The sequence below is a fragment of the Ranitomeya imitator genome, chromosome 4 (assembly GCF_032444005.1).
Source record: "Ranitomeya imitator isolate aRanImi1 chromosome 4, aRanImi1.pri, whole genome shotgun sequence".
Classification (NCBI taxonomy): Eukaryota; Metazoa; Chordata; class Amphibia; order Anura; family Dendrobatidae; genus Ranitomeya; species Ranitomeya imitator.
Window position 1 is genome coordinate 362,517,138 of NC_091285.1, and position 6,057 is coordinate 362,523,194.

Genomic DNA, 6,057 nt, shown 5'->3' on the forward strand with positions numbered 1-6,057 from the left:
ATCTTGCCCCATCTGTTTGTCTATATCCTGCCCCATGATCCTTCACCATGTGTCTCCACTTTGCCCCATGATCCTGCACCATGTGTCTACATCCTGCCCCATCTATCTCCATCTGCCCCATCTGTCTCCATATCTTTCTCTATCCTGCCCATGAGCCTACACCATATGTCTGCATCCTGCACCATATCTCCATCCTGCCCCATGATACTGCACTGTGTGTCTCCATTCTGCCCCATGCTCCTGTCCCATCTGTCTCCATCGCTCCATATATGTCTCCATCCTGCCTCATGATCCTGCCCCATATGTCCCCATGCTGCCCCATCTGTCTCCATCCTGCCCCATGTCTACACCCTGCCCATGATTCCGTACCATTTATCTCTATCCTGCCCCATGTCTCCATCCTGCACCATGTGTCTCCATCCTGCCACATGATCCTGAACCACGTGTTTCCATCCTGCACCATGTCACATGGTGCAGGATCTTCAGGCAGGAAGGAGACAGATGGGGCATTGTGGGTCCCCTCTGCTCATCAGGCCCCATACGCCAGTCAAGGCAGTAAAGCCCCGATGGCGGCCCTGCCTAAACCTAATATTTATTGAACATGCCTCTCCGAGGTGACAATTCTATTCTTAATGTAAATTACACAACAGAAACTCCCTTGAGCAATCCAACCAGATAATAAGATATCATGACCTCACAAAATACAGTGAAGTAGAAGCAAATACAGGGTTTTTGGTACACAAAGACATATTGCTAGAACCCAATTCCTGGGACCCGCACCAATCCTTAGAACAAATGGGACACTGGTCTTTCATATCATTTACCTGCATAGTATTGAGCCCATCATTTGTGCAGGGAATTACAACACATCTCCATGTACTTAAATTGTGTCAAAAGGGAGTAGCATATAGTAAAATTCACAATAGTGCAATAATACCATCATGTCCCTTTAAATTACCAGTGACTTCTGTCACCATGGCAATTAACCAGTAGGATTATTAGATTTGAATTTGAAAAAAAAAAACACAAACGTCAGTTATGCTCAGTCTGTTCTATCTCAGCAGAGAGTGAAGACAGACACCTGCGGCCACCGCGACATTTCAGGTATAAACCTGTAATATTATACTGTATAAGTGGCGGCTGATTATCTCATCACATATTCACACAGAATAACCCGAGATGTTCTGTTACTAATTGTTCTTATTTATCCCAATGCTTCACATAGAGGCATGTACATGATGAGGAGCCGGCGGCTGATACTCCGCTGTCATCACTTGTCACATCTTATTGGATGGGTCCAATATTTAACATCAGCTCCGTCCTCCATAGAGAACGGCGCCTGCAGAGCAGAGAACGGACCGAAGTCGATTATTCCGAATATTCCTCCATATACAGCACAGAATAATTGGGGAGGACAGATATTGGATATAGAACCGTCATATCCTGCACATTGCCCAATGTTGCCTTTGCCCCAGCAATGCCTCCTAAACACACAGACGGTGTTTCCCAAAGTTTCCAGTAACAGTACACCCTGGTCAATGAGCCCAAAACCTAATCTGACTGTTCTGCTATTTTACAGGATTTTGATAGATTTTGACACGAGTGAAGACCACAGCGAAACCATGTGGACCGGAACTTCATCCAGCGTTGGATCAGGTGAGATTCCTCACGCTGTTAGACGACCATTCTCTGTGCTGTGGTCAGACGTGCTCCTAGCACTTAGCGGGATGGTTAGCAATATGGCGATCAGTAGTGCCGCCCTGTCACATCCTCTCTGTATGGTTATGGGTGATCCTTATATTTGGTTCTTTTCTCTGCAGTTGATATCACACCGGAGGAGGCATTCAGAAGACTGGCCTTCTGTATGAAGTTTCTGCCGTCACCCCTCTACAAGATGGAGGTTAGTGAGAAGACTATACTGCTGCCTTTAATGTTACAAGGGTGTATAGGAATGTCTTATTACATGAGTAACTTAATCTGCTGTCTTCTTAGCGCCTCATGCCGACCAGCCCAGAAGCCCAGAAGGAATATACACCAAGGCATGAATATGAAGAGCAGCCTGCACCATCCATGAAGACCAGGATCACAGAACAAGAAGCAAGGGCAATGCGAGCTAAAGTGCTGTGTATGGACCTGGATGAAGAGCAGAGAACCCAAAAAGAAGAAAGGAAGAAAAAAGAGGTCAAAATCACAATTAAGATCGGTGCCAGAAAAGAGACCACAACAGAGGCAAGAAGAAGCAGCAGGACAGAGGCCAGAAGAAGCAGCAGGACCACGCAGTGCCACATCCTCCAATATATCAACCAGTATTTGAGAGGAAATAAGAACATCATCTGGACAATCCTGCTAGGACGTCTCAGCCGATAACATCAGATACGGCGAATACTGGGAGGTAAGTATAAAAAAGAATAGGAAGAAGAGTGGTATAATAATATTAGAGAAGCAGTATATTAATATTAGTAGGAAAAACTGTAATAGCAGCTATCATAGTAGTAACAAAAAGTAGTAATTATAGTAAAAAACAGTAGGAATAAAAATGTAAAGTAATAATATTAGTAGATATAAAAGCAGGTTTGATGTAGCAGTAAGTAACATAGGGACCTTATTATTGGTAGGGGCGTAGCATTAATAATAATTAATAATATAAACAATTAGTTACAGTAGTATAAATAGGATATAGAGAAGTAGTTGTCATAACAAGGTAGTCAGCTAGTATTAACCACTATTCTATTAATATAATACAATTTACACATTTTATTAGAATTAGGCAGCTTGATCCAGGGTTCTAGGACTGATCGCCTTTTCCCGGGGTCAAGCAGGAATTTTTTCCCTGAGTCACAAATTGGCTGAGTGTGTCCAGGGTTTTTTGCCTTCTTCTGGATCAACAACATTAGACATAGGGGCCTTATTAATACCGGTTAGTGTAGTGTTAATGTAGGGTCCCATCTGAAGAGGCCGCCTTGTCGTTGGCAGATGGGCTTGCACAGTTTGATCAAAATGTGCGCTAAGAACCTCACGTTTCTCGGAGCTGTGTAATAAATCTGGCCGTTTACATACTTGCGGTTGCAGAATTTTGTTGCCTCTTTTCTTTCTGCTGTTGCATTGCGACTACAGCAGCTGCTCCTGCACATTTATTTCAGTTTGTTTGTGTTAGTTTAATCTCTTTCTGGATTAACACCTTTAGACATTATGACCTTACAACTAGTTAGTAATAATTTAAGTACGGATGTAGGGTAAAATTGGTGATAATTTTAGATACTGAGAGAAATTATGCTACAATTCATGGTATTTAATTTTTTTAAGAAAACCACATTCACACGTTTCCTTTATGCTTCCAAGTTTGATATCAAAGGCACCATATGAACATTTATATTCATGTCCAGCTTTTGATTCTTAGCTAGGTGTGCCAGATCCCTACAGAAATGTCAGTAGTAAATGGCAAACCTTACATGTAACACCCATTGTCCGATGCATAACTGTAACAAGTAACCATATAGCCCAGCGCTGGAGTTATACTCTACACTATCTTCACATTCAGAAGTAGGACACGAAATACTCTCCTCTGTCTAATATGTCTTACCCTCCACAGTTCTGGATTGAAATGGGTTGTCTGGTGTATAGCACCACTCTTCTCTTTAGGCTGTGTTTGGTATTGCAATAATAAATGTATTGTAATTCAAAGGAAGAAGGAATAAACATTGCTGGACGAATCATCAGCAATCTGAAATACGCAGGCAATTTAATATTGATAGTAACAAGCGTAGATGGACTTATTGAATTATTACGGAGTGTCCAGATGGAAAGCTCAACCAGGGACTTTTACTCAACACAAAGAAGACAAAGATATTATTGACTACTGACAGGTACAACCGGACACATTTGAGATAAACGGCGACAAACTGGAAGCTGTAAAAGACTTCCGCCTACTCAGATCGATGATCACTCAAGATGAAACGACAACACCAGAAGTGAATATCTGTCTAGCAATGGGCAAATCATCAATGAAGACACTGGACAAGGTCTTCAAAATGAGGAACATTGCACTGGCGACGAAGACACGGCTTATACATAGTTTTATCTTTTCTGTGGTAACGTACAAATGTGAAAACTGGACGATGAAGAAGCAAGACAGAAGAATCAATGCCTTTTCAAATGTGGTGCTGGAGAAGGATGTTATCAATACCAGGAACGGCAAGAAGAACAAACAAATCAATTTTGGAACAAATCAAGCCAGACACGTGACTCAAAGGACCCATCACCAACCTATGACTTGCCTACTTTGGGCACATCATACGAAGCGAACAATCACTGGAGAAGGACATCATGATTGGAAAAATGGAAGAAACAAGGAGAAGAAGAACCCAATGGCTTAATACAATTAAGATAATGGCGGAAAAGACCCTGGTGGACCTATCTAGGCTTGCACAAGATCGATCTCCCTACTGATAGTTCATCCATCAAGTCACCATCGCTCCAGACTGAGCTGAAGGCCATAATAATAATAATCTTTATTTATATAGCGCCAACATATTCCGCAGCGCTTTACAGTTTAACAGCTTCAAACACAACAGTCATAAGTAACAATTTTAACAATACAATAATTAAAGCAAGACGACCCTGCTCGTGAGAGCTTACAATCTACAATGAGGTGGGGAAATACAAAGTACAGGTGTGTATTTACAATGATGTATTTACAACGATGGTCCAGCCATCTTCAGGGAGTGGGGGATAGATGGAAGTAATGAATGGTCTGCACACCAACAAAATAACCGATTAGGGAACATGATAGGCCGCTCTGAACAAATGTGTTTTGAGGGAGCGCCTAAGGGTACCGTCACACAGTGGCATTTTGATCGCTACGACGGCACGATTTGTGACATTCCAGTGATATATCCGTGACGTTTCAGCGATCTCGCTGTGTCTGACACGCTCCTGCGATCAGGGACCCCGCTGAGAATCGTACGTCGTAGCAGATCGTTTGAAACTTTCTTTCGTCGTCTAGTGTCCCGCTGTGGCGGCATGATCGCATGGTGTAACAAAGGTGTGCACGATATTGTATACGATGTGCGCATAGTAACCAACGGCTTCTACATCGCACATACGTCATGAAATTATCGCTCCAGCGTCGTACATTGCAAAGTGTGACAGCAGTCTACGACGCTGGAGCGATATTATCACGATGCTGGAGCGTCACGGATCGTGCCGTCGTAGCGATCAAAATGCCACTGTGTGACGGTACCCTAAAACTATGCAAATTGTGGATGGTCCTAATTTCTTGGGGTAGAGCATTCCAGAGGATTGGCACAGCACAGGAGAAGTCTTGTAGTCGGGAGTGGGAAGTACGGATTAGTGCAGAGGTTAGTCGAAAGTTATTTGCAGAGCGAAGAGGTCGGTTAGGCCGATAGACAGAAATGAGGGAGGAGATGTAAGGGGGTGCTGCACTGTGAAGAGCTTTGTGGGTGAGAACAAGTACTTTGAATTGTATCCTGTAATGAATGGGCAGCCAGTGTAATGATTGGCGAAGAGCGGATGCATCTGAGTAACGATTAGCTAGATAGACGACCCTGGCTGCTGCATTAAGGATTGACTGGAGAGGGGAAAGTCGAGTGAGGGGGAGGCCAATTAATAGAGCGTTGCAGTAGTCCAGGCGGGAGTGGATCACGGTGACAGTGAGGGTTTTTGTTGTTTCTATTGTGAGAAAAGGGCGGATTCTAGAGACGTTCTTTAGGTGTAAGCGGCATGAGCGGGCAAGAGATTGTATATGGGATGTGAAGGAGAGATCGGAGTCAAACATAACACCCAGACAGCGCGCCTGCTGCTGGGGTGTTATTATGGTGCCACCCACGGAGAGGGAAACTTCAGGTTTAGGGAGGTTAGTAGATGGTGGGAGCAGAAGTAGTTCAGTTTTGGAGAGGTTGAGTTTCAGATAGAGAGCGGACATGATGTCAGAGACTGCGGACAGACAGTCAGTGGCGTTCTGTAGTACAGCAGGAGTAAGGCCAGGGGATGACGTATATAGTTGTGTGTCATCGGCATAAAGATGGTACTGAAAGCCAA

At 43.6% G+C, this 6,057-nt stretch overlaps 1 long non-coding RNA gene across 1 annotated transcript in view; it reads left to right on the top strand.

Moving 5' to 3' along the window:
- Nucleotides 1–1,900, top strand: part of LOC138676153 (uncharacterized) — a 40,328-nt gene extending 38,428 nt beyond the window's left edge. The window contains exons 2-3 of the long non-coding RNA XR_011320748.1: nt 1,580–1,656; nt 1,821–1,900. This is a non-coding gene — a long non-coding RNA (uncharacterized lncRNA). The remainder of the gene's footprint in view (nt 1–1,579; nt 1,657–1,820) is intronic.
- Nucleotides 1,901–6,057: the final 4,157 nt, after the last annotated feature.